General features: G+C 38.7%; 1 protein-coding gene across 10 annotated transcripts in view; it reads left to right on the forward strand.

The window, feature by feature from the left end:
* The first annotated feature begins 7,856 nt into the window (after nucleotides 1-7,856).
* The window catches only part of MYO3A (myosin IIIA), a 242,757-nt gene continuing 236,376 nt past the window's right edge, over nucleotides 7,857-14,237 (forward strand). For all 10 annotated transcript variants that reach the window (XM_007081307.3, XM_042991254.1, XM_042991256.1 and 7 more), the window contains exon 1: nucleotides 7,857-7,980. The gene's annotated coding sequence lies outside the window, so the exon portion shown is untranslated. The remainder of the gene's footprint in view (nucleotides 7,981-14,237) is intronic.

A 14,237-nucleotide genomic window follows, 5' to 3' on the forward strand; every position in this document is an offset into this window, starting at 1 on the left:
AGGATCACAATCATAAAAGAGGGTCACAGATATACATGAAAGTGAAGATGGTGATACCATTCTTTTTTTTTTTGAAAATAGTGGGGATTTTGTGGCTTTGTAGCATCAGATGTACACTTAGGTATCAACTTCTTGTGGGCACCACATCTTTTGGGCATCGCCTGCTCATCCAGTGTCACTGTCTCCACCAATGGGGAGAGCCACCCCCAGCAAGGGACTCAAATTATTTGCTCTCATTTACTCTGCCTGAAAGATATCTCTGCATATGTTTTTAAGCATCAAAGACTGAGCACCCAGAGGTGTAAAGACTACATATTTGGTGGACTTGGGGGAAAATGTGTTGAGTCTGAAAACATTTTAAAATTTATTTCCAAAAGTGGATCTTGTTCTTTCTTTTTATTTTTTTTTAACATTTGCTTTGCTTTTCAAAGCTATCTTGTACAGAATCAACTGCTCCCATTACACTAATCAGCAATGTAAATATTTTAACAAACTCTGTGGGATTACTTTACCTCAGCTTTAAGCAAATGTATAATTTAACACCACCAGGACAACTTGCATCACCCCATCATTTGATGCTTCCCAGCCTCGAATTCATTACACGATCAAGAATTTTACAGTTTTGAAATCAGAAATGAGTTTGTAAAGTAGAAGATAAGGGTCTGCCTTCATTTCAGCTCCAGGGACTCTCAGAACAGGATTCACATTGGAATTTTTGTTGGTGTTGCTTACATCAGAGAACAAACTGTACACATCCTGAACCTTTGGCCTATTAATTACTATAATCAAAGGGAAAGCTAATTATATTGCTAATCAGGAAAAGTCCACCCCAACCATGTTTGCCTAAAAACTCTAGTTCACGGTCATTAAATGGCACTTATGTAATCCCTCCACGCCCTTCCCATTGTGTTGACCGAGGCTTGTTTGGGATATGCAACATTTTTCTTTCTGTCAATTTTTCCATCCCTCCTCTGCTCTTGTTCTTACTGCCCCCCAGATTGCAGTATTTTTGAAGGTCTCTGCCAAGCAAGGAAGTTTTAGCAATAACGAACTAACCTATAAACATGGAAGAAATGCAACTGTTGCATGGGAATGGTTGCTTCCATTTGTTCTATGATCCACCCATGAATTGCTTGTATGATTCCTCATTAGAACGAGTGCATCTGGCTTAAACTCTGGGGCTGTTCTTCTGGGGCTCCAGCCTGCCCTGCAGTTTTCATGAGTCAAAGGAAATGTGATGCAGGTAAGTGACAGTGCTCTGTCCTCCTCTGTGAGAATTTGAGTATGAAGCTGTCTCTGCAGTGACAGAACCAGACTCCTGGGTGTGTTAGCCCTGAAAAGGAACAGGGCAATTGCTGTGTGTGTCTTTTTATTTTGGTACATTTGATGACCTACCTGAAGGAAGATAGGATTCATTTTCACAATTCAGGATCCTCACTCAATGAAAGAATATGATTAACATAAAGTAGTAGGTTCTCAGAAGCTATGGACACATCTTAATTAGATTTCTGCAGAATACTTAATACTGGGCAGGAAAGAAGCAGGGAACATTTGATTTTTAAGTGGTATTTCTGGAGGGAAAAAATCTCTATTAGTTTTGACTTTGGCTACCTCTGTTTGAAGAAACACATAGTTTTAGTATTAGGACTTTCCTGAAAGGAAATAACATCTAATGTTTAAGGACATTTTAGTCCTTAACATCTCTGAACTTGAGTGTACACATCTCTGTCAAGGCATTAATAATATCTATCTTGTCATATAAATGAGAAAAACAATGCTCACAGAAATTAAAAGAATTGTACAAAATTCATGAGTCTAGTAATGGAGCGAATCTTGATGATAAAGGCCACTTTCTTCCCATTAGATTATAAAGGCCACTCTGCACAAAATTATCCAAGTTTCTTTTTTTTTTAATCGAAATTTCTTGATTCAAATGGTTGGCATATTGGAATACGAAGAAAATAATTTTGTAATAAGAACCCTGAAATCCTGTGAGATGGTGATAATTATAATAATGATGACAACAGTAACAATTAGAGCTCATATATGTTAATTATGTATTATATGCTACTTACTGTGCTAGGCTATTATAGTGATAGCATCATTTAATCCTTAAAACAGCTCTATGATATAAATAACATTCTTATTTTTCACCATTTTCTAGATGAGTACAGTGAGCCACAGAAACTTTAAATAATGCACTAAATGCAAATATATACTGTAATTGTACATAGCTAGTAAGTCATGGAGCCAAGAGGTCAACTGACAATAAATTAAATTAAATGTGTGTGATGAATCCTATCTTTCCTTTTTATTGCTAATGTAAAATAAGAGTTGAGTTTTGTATGGGAAAGATAAACCAAAGTAAGTGAAATAAACTCTGTTAAAATGTAATGGTGTGGAAGGGTCTGGAGAACTAAAATATGCTGGGTGTTGTAGAATAGAGAGCATTTTTGAAGCACCTTCATAAATTGGCAATTTAATGACTCGAGGATGTTTTCATTCTATTTACTCTTTCTTATTCTTATTCCCTGGCATACCTATCCCTAAGGATTCTCTACACTTGTAACATCTGTAATGTTTGCCTGCTTTTGCCTAAATATGTTCAAGATCTCCCAGAGGTTACCTTCTATATTACAATGCCAACAGGAGATTGTAACACACATGCGTTTTGACCTGAAAATTCCTCACATCCCAGTATCTGACCATACAAAGTGAGAGAATGTTTGTTAGTTCCATAATTTTAAAAGTTAGGCATGAGGTTTCTACAATATCTGGTAACTGAGTGGAAAACAGGAACTCGATTCTATGTTTTTTAAGTCATTTCCTTCCAAAATTGATTCTACTTGGACCCTCCATCCATCATTACCACCTTGTGGTGTGTGTATCTACCCAGGAGCATCCATAGAACCACTTTACTGGATTACTGGATTCACTCTTAAGTTTCCTGAGTGGTAACAATCTCATCATGCTGATAAACTAAGAATATTCAACCCAAATGTCTGTCAGCAGATGATCGGATAAGGAAGATATAGTAAAGATATAGTATATATATATCCAGTGGAATGTTATTCAACCATGAAAAAGAAGGCAATCTTACCATTTGTGACAACTTGGATGAATCTTGAGGGCTTCATGCTAAGTGAAAGTCAGACAGAGAATAACATATATATGATATCGCTCATATGCAGAATCTAAAAAAACTAAATTCCTAGAAGTAGAGAGGAGAATGGTGGTTGCCAGGGACTAGGGGATAGGGGAAATGGGGCAATGTTGGTCAAAGGGTACAAACTTCCAATTAAAAGATGAATAAGTTCTGGAATTTCTATGTACAGCATGATGATGATGGCTAATGATACTGTATTATATACATAACAGTTGCCAAGATAGTAAATCTTAAATGTTCTCACCACAAAAAAAAAAAAAAAAAAAAAAAAAAAAAAGGTAATTATATGGCAAGATGGAAGTGTTAGCTAATGCTATGGTGGTAATCATTTTGCAATATATAAATGTATCAAATCAATACTTGGACTTCTTAAACTTATACAATGTTATATGTCAATTATATCTCAATAGAGCTGGACAAAAAACAAAAAAGAGTCTCCCCACCCCACTAAAAAAATATCCACAGGATTACTGTTGGATCAGAGAATCCAATGGCTGGTTTATTATCTCTTCCTAATCAACCAACTCCAGGAAATAAAAGGTCTTCAACTACAGGACTAATTCTCAAAGGACTTCCTAAATCATTCAGCCTAAGGGCAGTTCCAGTCAGCTAGCAGAAGTTACAATGAGTTTTACATCTCTCCTCCCCCAATATCCTATCTATGTGTATATGAATGAAACTGGTTAAAATGGGCATGTATACACTTTGACCTGTGAAACTCAGGAAACAAACACTAGGAATGGCAGTTCAGGAACAGAGATTGCCTTCAGGGCAAATGTCACCTTGTATCCTGATGTCCATTGTTTTGCACAATCTCAGAATCACTGTGGGTTAGCTTCCAGCTCTCAGTCCCTTCTTGTGCCTCTTCCTTTATTTCAAGTGCTTATCACACTTTCTTTTAATTTTTTAAGAACTTTTTTGAGGGAGAAACAGAGCACAAGCGGGAAAGGGGCAGAGAGAGAGGGAGACACAGAATCTGAAGCAGGCTTCAGGCTCTGAGCTGTCAGCACAGAGCACAGACATTCTCGCCAGAACATTCTTGCCCAACACCCTTGGGGATGCTACCAACTCGATGTGTGACCTCAGGCAAGTGAATTGAACCCAAAGGTCCTATTTTATAAAATAGGGGGTTGAAGTAAATTATGTTGAAATTTCTCTTAAATTCCCTCCCATCACAACCCTCTACTCTCAAACCCAAATGCCCCCTAAGGAAAAACGCATAATTTTAAACAGTCTGCAACAATCCAGAGAAGGTTTAAAAAACAAACAAAAACAAAAAACAAAACCAAGAAATACCTCAACACATTTAAAATTTTTAAAAAGCCACATTAGCTATAAATATTTTGAAGGAAAAATGTCAAATACTTTCCTCTACTTTCTAAAAAGATTTTAAGCCCTACTTCACGTCCTCAATTCTTGTACTTCTTCCCTACCACCAAAAAAAAGTAGTTTGTATTATAAAGTGCTTATCTTTATTGATTATCTTCATTAAATTTTCTTGGAAAACATACCCTCTAAAGTGAAAATATTTTTTAATTTTTTTTTGTTTATTACTTTTTTTTAGAGAGAGAGAAAGAGTGCAATTAGGGCAGGGGCAGAGAGAGAGGGAGACACAGAATCTGAGGCAGGCTCCAGGCTCTGAGTTGTCAGCACAGAGTCAGATGCAGGGCTTGAACTCCTGAACTGCAAGATCATGACCTGGGCTGAAGTCAGACAGTTAACCAACTGAGCCACCCAGGTGCCCTAAAGTGAAACTGTTTTTAAACTATAGTTTTGTTTCCCATTAAGAATCCAAAGCAAACATTTTTATTTTGGTGGTGATTATTTCAAATGTTATCTTGCCAGTTCACGAGCTTCAGTGGAAATATCTGATACTGAATGAATTTAGATCGGGTAAAAAAAAATGACCACCAACAAAAATCATCAGTAAGCAAGTGAGACGTGTTCTTCCTTTGTATTCATTGTATTACTGAAACATAAAGAGTAAGAGGAAAAGAAAGCCTATACAGTAGGTGCTTTTTGAAGTAGCTTGAATACACTTTACTCAGTGCATGTTTCAGTTAAATTACAGTGATATTATACAGCTCCTCCCTCCCCACAATGTAATGCAAAGCAATAACATAAGTTCAAAATTCATAAGGAAAAATCAAATAGGTATCACCAATGAGATGTTAAAATGTGGAATATTTTACAAACATATAAGTCAAATCTCCCACTCTATCTGCCTGGATAGATGAAATAAAAATAATAGTTGTGATGTGTTTGAACTAGCAGTATGCATATGTAAATGTCCTCAGAGCCCAGAAACTGTATAGTAAGGAGGTAACTGGCCAAAGGGCCCAAAACAAAGATTAAGAAAGCACCTGGCCTTCATGGTTCCTTTGCGGCAATCTCCATTGTTTCAAGGATCCAGTAAACTTGACAAGGAGACCACAGGTTTTGTCCTTAATGGTCTTAGGCTGACTGGATTGTACATTTTATTTTATTCCCGTGTTAGTGCCATACTCTTAATTATTATAGTTTACTAATTTTTTTCATTATTATCAAAAGGTTCTCAAACTTCTTGGTCCTGGACCCTCTTTTACATTCTTAAAAATCATTTGAAGACACCATAGAGTTTTTGTAATGCATTATATCTACGGATAATTACATTAGACATTAACCTGGGTGGCTCAGTTGGCTAAGCGTTCGACTCTTGATCTCAGTTCAGGTCTTGATCTCAGGGGGGTTAGTTCATGCCCAGAGTTGGGCACCATGCTGGGAGTGAATCCTATTAAAAAAAAAGAAAAAAAAAAAAAGAAATTAAGCTGAAAAATTTTAAATGTATTTATTTAAAAATTTAAAAACACTAGTAAATTATTTGTTAACATAACGTTTTTAAATGAAAAATAACTATAGTTTCCAAAACAAAAGGAATTTAGTGGTAGAAATGGCATTCTTTTACATTCTTGCAAACTTGTTTAATGTCTGGCATGATAGAAGATATCTGCTTTTGCATTAAATCTCTTGTGATAATACGTTGGATGTAGCCACTGGAATATACTATATTTCAGTGTATACTAGTGAAAGAGTGGATACCAAAAAAGGAGTGAAAAATGTCTTAATATCATCAGGAAAGCAATTTTGATTTTTTGAACCCCTTGAACCTCATCTGCCCCAAGACCACAGTCTGAGAACCACTAGTCTTAGCTTTTCTAGTTTATGTAGGTTCTCAGATGAATTCAAGATATTGTTGTCTTTTAGGGAGGCAGTAATTATGCATTTAAAATCTTTTCTTCTCACTTAAGGATATCCTATGTCTCCCCAGTTAATAAAATGTTTTATAAATAATTTCTCAGTAGTCCTGCAATTTTCTTTTTCAGATTTCCTACATTTTTTTTTTTTTTATCATTCCTGGTTATTTTATGTTCTTTGTTGCTATTGTGCATGGGATCCATTTTCCCATTGTAGTTTAATTGGTTATTGTTTGCCTATTTTATTTTGTATATGGCCAGTGGGTTGCTTACTGTTATGTTAAATATATTTGGTATGCTGTTTTTTAAAGAAGTAACTTGAAATTTTGAGTCTGTTTACAAGTTGGTATTGATATAATATTCTCAATATTCCGATATCCTCGTGTATCAGATGGAACCCCACCGTTCAATTTCTAGATTTCAAAGATATCTTCTGAAGAAGGATCTTGAATATGCTGATTGCCTTTTTGGCATCTATTCAAGTGATCATGTTTTTTAAGACACATTCATTGATTAGGACTAGATGACTTCTGTTCTCTTCTAGAATTCTTCTCATTTAGATATCATCATGAAAATCAGGCCCATTTAGATTATTAACAAAATCAAAGGACATTTTGACTGTGCACCTGTTGAAGGGGGGGAAGGCAGAACTATGCGCAAAATGTCCCTTGAGGCTGTTCAGGTGAAATCTAGTCAGGATGGACCCACTCAGCGACCCCAGTCAGGACTTCCAGGACCAAGAGGGCAGGACCTGAAGCAGAGGTTCCAGATCTCTTGCAGCCTAAGCCCCCAGTTCCTCAAACCGCCAAAGTGAATTGGTATCCGGGGGCAACTTCATTAGCCACTTTCCCTCTTGATCTAAAACTGATGCTTATTTTCAGCCCGGGCCCTGCGGGTGGCATGAGCCCCACCTAGGCGGGGGTAAGTTCTCGGGGCTAGGGGGTGCGGGGGGGAGGAACACCAAGCCTTAAAATGAAGTGAATTTGCTCCAGGACACTGGGACTGTCTGAGCGGTTCCAGGGATCCGGGCAACCCAAGGTGGGCGCTCTGTCCACTTCCTCCACGGCTCGGCACCAGGCGAGGGAGGCGCGCGCCGAGTCCCGGGAAGCCCCCCCCGCAGCTCCCTTCGGCCGCACAAGGCCCTGCGAGGAGCCGCGGCGCAGGTGGCGGGCGCACGGTGAAGACGAAGCACGTTCCCACGCCCGGGGGAGGGGAGGAAGGAGGCGCCCGCTTCCGGCCCAGGTAGCGGTCGGGGCTGCGCGGGTGCTGCTTGGAGCCCTGGGAGGGGGCGGGGCCCCCGCGGCGCTGGGGGCGGTGCCGGGGGCGGCGCCGCTTCCCGGCCACCAGTGGCGTGTGGGGCGCTCCCGGGCGCGGAGAGTGCGAGGTCACGGCGCCCGCGCCCGCCCCGAGCCGGCCGGGAGTATTTGAGCTGGAGCGCGGAGGGGGCGTGTGGAGAACGTGCGAGGAGAACCCGAGGGGAGGTCGCGCCTCGTCCCCGCGGCCCCGGGGAGAACTTGTGGCGGCGCCGCGTTGGGTCGGCCGCAGGGAGCTGTTGCTCGGGGATGACTTCTCTAGAAGCAGGTCTGTGGGGCTGGGGTCCCTGCAACTCTACACGCATCTGGAAAAGTTTTCTAAGGAGAGAGAAAGTGCAGACCAGAGCCTTGTGATCGCTGTTGAGAAATAGGGGAATCCTTCCAGAAATGATGTCATTTCAACTTGCTCACTAACAACTCTGTTCTGTTCTCCAGTAGTTTCTATCTGCACCTTGCTAAAATTTCCCTAAGACAATTTAAGACATAACAAAACAAAAAAAAAATTTAAGTGATAATTTATTAGTACTAAGATGGTAATTGGATGTAAGCCTTGAAATAGCCTTTGTAATGGTGCTAAAATTTAAAAAGAGAGATTTTTGAAAATCCAAAGAATCCTCATGGGTTTCCTTTTTTCTGCTATTTTCTTGGTGATTGTAGGTGCTCTTAAAGCCTCTTAAATTTCTTTTAGAATTCACATCGACCCAGTGACTTTAGATTTGGTTTAGGTCAATACAAGAAAGGAGGTGCCTTATTGCTCCGTGTTAGTTGTAAAAATGCGAAAACTGAGGGGAAAATTATAGTCCTGTCATTCTACCCAAATGTTTGTAAGTTCAACGTCTAATTACTTTCCCCAGATCCTGGATGCTTATCCCTGTAACAAACACCATGACTGTGTTGTTGCGTGTCACAGGCCCAGGATCACAGCTGTAGCCTGGCCACTTTGTGTCTTGTACTTGAGCTTTATTATTCGTTACTTTCAGGCTTTTCTAAAGGTAGGTGATCAAGTCGACAAGTTCTCTGGATTTGCTGGAGCCTGAGTTCCAAGTTTTGACAAATAAATCAGGGTCCATGTTATTCATGCCATATTGATTTTTGTTACATTATGAAAGATCATTGTTTTCAAGTGGGAAAATTTAGAGATGTGTAAGATTTCAATGGTAACTTGTTTTTTATGAATTTATTGGTATGATGTCTAGCATGTGAAAAATTGCTCTCATTTGCCTTAGTCCTTTTTGATTATTATTGGTGAGGAGAAAAAAAAGTGCAAAGTGAAAGATTCAGCTTGGTGGTCTTTAATACCAGCTTGGCATATCTATTTGCGGAGAGTTTGGCCACATGGCCAAAGGGGATAGCATTGGCTTGGACATCCTTTTTCAACTGTATGTTTACAGCCTACGTTTTTTTGGTGCATATATTTGAAAAATAACTTTTATCTGTCAAATCCAAAGTATTTGAAGGTCCATGAGTTGCTACTAATAGTTTGGTGAATGAATAAATATTTGTAAATACAAATCTACTTTATATGAATGGGGATTATATAAAGTTTTGATGTAAAAATGTATCATTTTAATAACTTCTGCAATGTCCATGCTCTAAACTATTCGGTTCCAACTTTTCCTCTTCTCATTCCTTCCTTCCTTCTTCCTTCTCCCTTCTCCTTTCTTCCTTCTTCTTCCTTCTTCTTTCTTCTTTCTTCTTCATTTTTATAGACAAAGATCCCTTCATTAGTCTCTCCCCTAGATCTGTAATTTGAAAGATTGTATCTAACAAAGCAAACTCCCTTTCCTTGGTAATGGGAAACAAACTCAGTCATCCATTACAGGGTAAATAGAAGGTTTCCATTAGACTTTCAGAATGATTCACAGAAGACCCCTTACCACACTGGGGACACATAGGGAATCAAGAACCTCAAATTGGGGAAATTAGTCTTCTGAATTGAGGTCATCTGTCCTTGAACACCAAACTTCTACCATGGCCTTTGACTTTGTCTTTTTCTTGACTCTACCATTTACCAGCATTATGACTTTAAAAACTCTTTCTAACCCTCAGTCCTCTTTTCTGAAAATGTGGATTACAGCAATGCCTTTCTGAAATGCTTTTTGTGAGTGTTAAATGACATAATGCATATAAAACTGTAACTACAGTGGGCACCTGGCATATAGCAAACAGTCAGAAAAATGCTAGCCACTGTTATTGTCCATTTTTCCTGAGGTCTGAGGATGATTACACCATGTGGTTAGACTTATGTCTATTGGCCATCTCTTTGTGACAAAACCCACAAAAACTCATGTGGAAGTCATAAGGAGATAACATAAAAGCTGAATTTCGTCTTTGGATATGTTTATTTGGGTCAGCTCATCAATTTAAAATGACTGAATACTTTGAAACTATTTACCAATATTTTAAAATTAGTAAATTTTACATACATTCCCAGAGTCCTAGCTTTTCCTGAAAAACAATAGGGCCTGGCAAGGTGGAGTTTGCACCTGTAAGCAGCTCAAAGCAGATGTGGTTGCCCACTCTGAATGGGGCATGTGCACTCTTTACTTTGCCACAAGGCCTCCACTCCCTGCTTTTACTTCGTCCAGACCAGCTTCACTCATGTATTTCACCTCCTTTGTCCCTGCAGACGTTTCAGGTTGTGATTTCTGACTCAGAAAATATCCCTTACTAATTCGAATGGGTAAATTGTGTAGCCCAAATTCTAACCCAACTTTCATCCTTAAGGAGGAGAGTAATCCTGTATTACAATTTATGAAGCATTTCTTCATAAAACTCACTTGGTACTTAAGCAACTCTGAGAATTAGTTCAGACATGCATTATCATTCCGTTTTATAGCTGTGGACATTGAAGCTTATGGATTTGTACTAAAGCTTAGAATAGTGTTCTGATGACTTAAAGTTGTTTCGGGTTCTCACTAATGCCATTTTTTTTTTTCAGAGAGAGAGAGAGAGAGCAAGTAGGGGAGAAGGTCAGAGGGAGAGAGAGAGAGAGAAAGAATCTTAAGTAGGCTCCATGCTGATGTGGGGCTCGATCCCACGACCCTGGGATCATGACTTGAGCTGAAATCAAGAGCCTGATGCTCAACCGACTGAGCCACGCAGGCACCCCACTAATGCCACTTTTAAAATATGGAGAAATTTTCTAGGAAATGAAAGCCTTTGCTTTGGTTCTAGCATTTATTCTAAGCAAGTACTTTTATCCCCATAATTACCAACTAGGAAAATGAGTAGTGGAAAGAATACATGTATGGAAGTACAAAAGTAGACCTTGTTTTCTCTCCCTACAAAACATCTTTAAGCAAATGAAGGGAACAAAACATTGATTATGGCTCATTCAAAACAAACCATACATATAACTAGACAAGGTCTGTTTTAAACCATACTTTGTTTCCTATGTTTTTGGAAAGCTGAAAGGGGTATGTGTCCAGTTCTTCTATTCTGCAGTAAGCTAGACCAGAGATTTCTGTGAGTGTGTTTTAAAGTTTTGTGAGAAAGGAGATACCTAAAACCTGTTTGGTGATTCATCCTGTTGTCTGTGTGAGGTCGTTTTATATGGCAAACTCACTTTTCTGTGGGCTTCTTTTAACCAGGAATGCTCTATTACTTTCAGAATCATGCTAGGAGAATAATCTATAGAATAAATTCAAAGCAGGGGTAGTTCATTTCTGGGTGGAGTAACTGCATGTGATCCTGATGGTCTGTGTATGAGAGAAGGTCAAACCAGTCGTGTGGAAGGTTTGAGGAAGCAGCTAGGCAAAGACGACAGGAGATCCTGCAGCAGAAAAGAGTTTACAGTGTTCTCAGACCTGTCAGAAGCCAGTGGAGGGTGAAGACACAGGAAGAGGCGAAGAAGAACTTAGGGTCAGTTTAGGGGCGTCAGAAACAGCCAGATCATCCAGGGTCTGGAGAACATAGTTAGAATGTGGATTTTGAAGGATTTTTAGCAGAAAGATAATGTGATCTGGTTTCTGTGTTGAAATCATTCTGGCTGTTGTGTGAAGATAAACGACCTAAACAGCTGACCTGTTGACCGTCCAGTGTGCCTCTTCCTTCATAGGCAGGAGCTCCTTTTGAATCTAACTTAAACTTTGTATGATGGGAGTTGAAGCAGCAGAAGCACAGCTTAGCAAAAGTGGGTGCACAAAGGGAAGGATCCTCCAAAAATGCTCTGCCAAAATATATGATGAGTGTTTTTTAAAGTAAGAATCAAGGTATTAACATATTGCTTGGTTCTGAGTAAAGCCATCTGCTATTCTCTTTATATATGGTATTTTGAGGTTCTAGTGTTTCATATTTACCCTAAAAGCCTAAAGTTATTATTTCTGACCATCTCTTTAACCGTGTAAGGAATTTAGGAACATTTAAATCCTATTACTACACTTTTAATTATTCATTATTGTCTATTATGTGTCTTACAGTCAGTGCTGGTTTAGATTTACACACATGCGTGACAATTTCTTTGTTGTTTTTGGCAATTTAGACTTTTCTTGTGGATCATTATCATTCTTGAAAGGTATCCTATAAACATGCTTTTTCTCAGGGGTCATCGTTGTTAAACCCCAATGTTTTTCGTGGAAAATATCTTTTTATTGCCTTTGGTATTGAAAGATACTTTTATGGGTACTTTTGTTTCTTTTAGATTAATAGTTATTTTCTTTCATTTGAATATATATATATTTTTTGAATATATCATACTACTGTTTTCTATTGAAATATCAGCAGTCATTCCGATTGTTTTCTTCTACATGTAATGCATCTTTTCTATTTGATTGGTTTTAAGAGTTTCTCTTTGTCTTTGGTGTTCCATGGTTTTATTTTGATATGTATCTAACTGTGAATTTCTTATCTATTCTACTTGAGCTTCCTAAATTTGAGTGTTCACACCTTTCACCTCTTTAGGAAAACTCTCAGCCATTACCTGTTGCCTTTTATCCATTGTTTCTATTCTTTCTTTTTCAAATGGATTGGATGTGTGTTAGAATCAGTCAGGAAGATGGTTAATACTGGGTAGTTCAACAGAGAATTTAAGATGATACTATGGTCTGAATGTTTGTATCCTCCCTGAATTCCTATGTGGGGATCCTGACCACAATGGTGAGGGTGTTGGGAAGGTGGGGACTTTGGAGGTGATTAGGTCATAAAGGAAGAGCCTCACAAATGGGAGCAGTGTCCTTGTAAAGGAGACCCCAGAGAGCTGGCTCATCTGTCCCACCATGTGAGGTTGCTGCAAATCGACAGTTGTCTAGACAGTGGGCCCTTACCAAACATAGGATCTACCAGCACCGTGATCTTGGACTTCCCAGCCCCTAGAACTGGGAGAAATAAATGTTTGTTGTTTATAAGCCACCAATTTATGGTATTTTTGTTATAGCATCCTGAACAGACTGACATATGAAGAACTAGTTACAAATGTTTTAGGGTATCTGAATTCCAACCAGGGGATAGTGAGGCAGTCTGTGTTTAGCAATAGCAAAAAAACTCTTATCGCTGCTTGGGCTGTAGGGTTGCAATAAGGAGATAGTCTTACCAGAACCCAGAAGGTGAGGCCATCTTAGAACTATGGCAGTTCTGTCCTACAGAAACAGGGACCATGGAGAGACGTAGCCACTGATGGAGACACCATAAAAGCCAAAGAAAGCAAAGGAGAAATATCCTGGTATCTCTTTTCCACCTATGATCCAGTCTCTTGCCTGAGACTCTCATGGATGGAATCTAGCAGAGAAAGAAGCCAATAGGACAAGGAGTGTGGAAAATACAGTTTTGAGATATCAGCTCTCCAGACTCAGGGCATGGAAGGTTATGCATGGATCTGAGAGCAAGTGGACCGTTCCATTCTCCTTTCCACAGCTTTCAATTGGCTTTTGTGGGTTTTTTTTTTCCACTTCATTTCCCTGTACTGCATCTTGAGTAATATTTTATTGTGGCAAAATGTGCTTTACATACAACTTACCCTTTTAATCATTTTAAAATGTGCAGTTGAGTGACATTAAGTACATTTACATTATTTATTGTACTATTACCACCGCCATCTATCTCCAGAACTTTTTTATCTTACTAAACTAAAACACTACCCATTAAACAATAATTTCCATGCATTCCCTTTCCCCTGAACCCCTAGCAACCACAATTCTACTTTCTGTCTTTGAATATAACTATTCTAGATACTATATATACAAATGGGATCATGTAATATTTGCCCTTTTGTGGCTGCCTTTTTTCACTAAGCGTGATGTCTTCTAGGCTAATCCATGTTGTAGCATGTGTCAAAATTTCCTTGCCTTCTAAGGCTGAATAATATTCTATTGTGTATATATATATATATATATATATATATATATATATATATATATACAGCATTTTATTAATGTATGTCATCCATTGATGGACATGTTGGTTGCTCTCACCTTTTAGGTATTGTAACACTGCTCTGAATATGGGTATACATGTATCTTTTAGAGAACCTGCTTTCAGTTCCTTTGAATATATACCCAGAAGTAGAATTGTTGGTAATTCTGTGTTATG

Source organism: Panthera tigris, chromosome B4 (assembly GCF_018350195.1).
Source record: "Panthera tigris isolate Pti1 chromosome B4, P.tigris_Pti1_mat1.1, whole genome shotgun sequence".
NCBI classification, from domain to species: domain Eukaryota; kingdom Metazoa; phylum Chordata; class Mammalia; order Carnivora; family Felidae; genus Panthera; species Panthera tigris.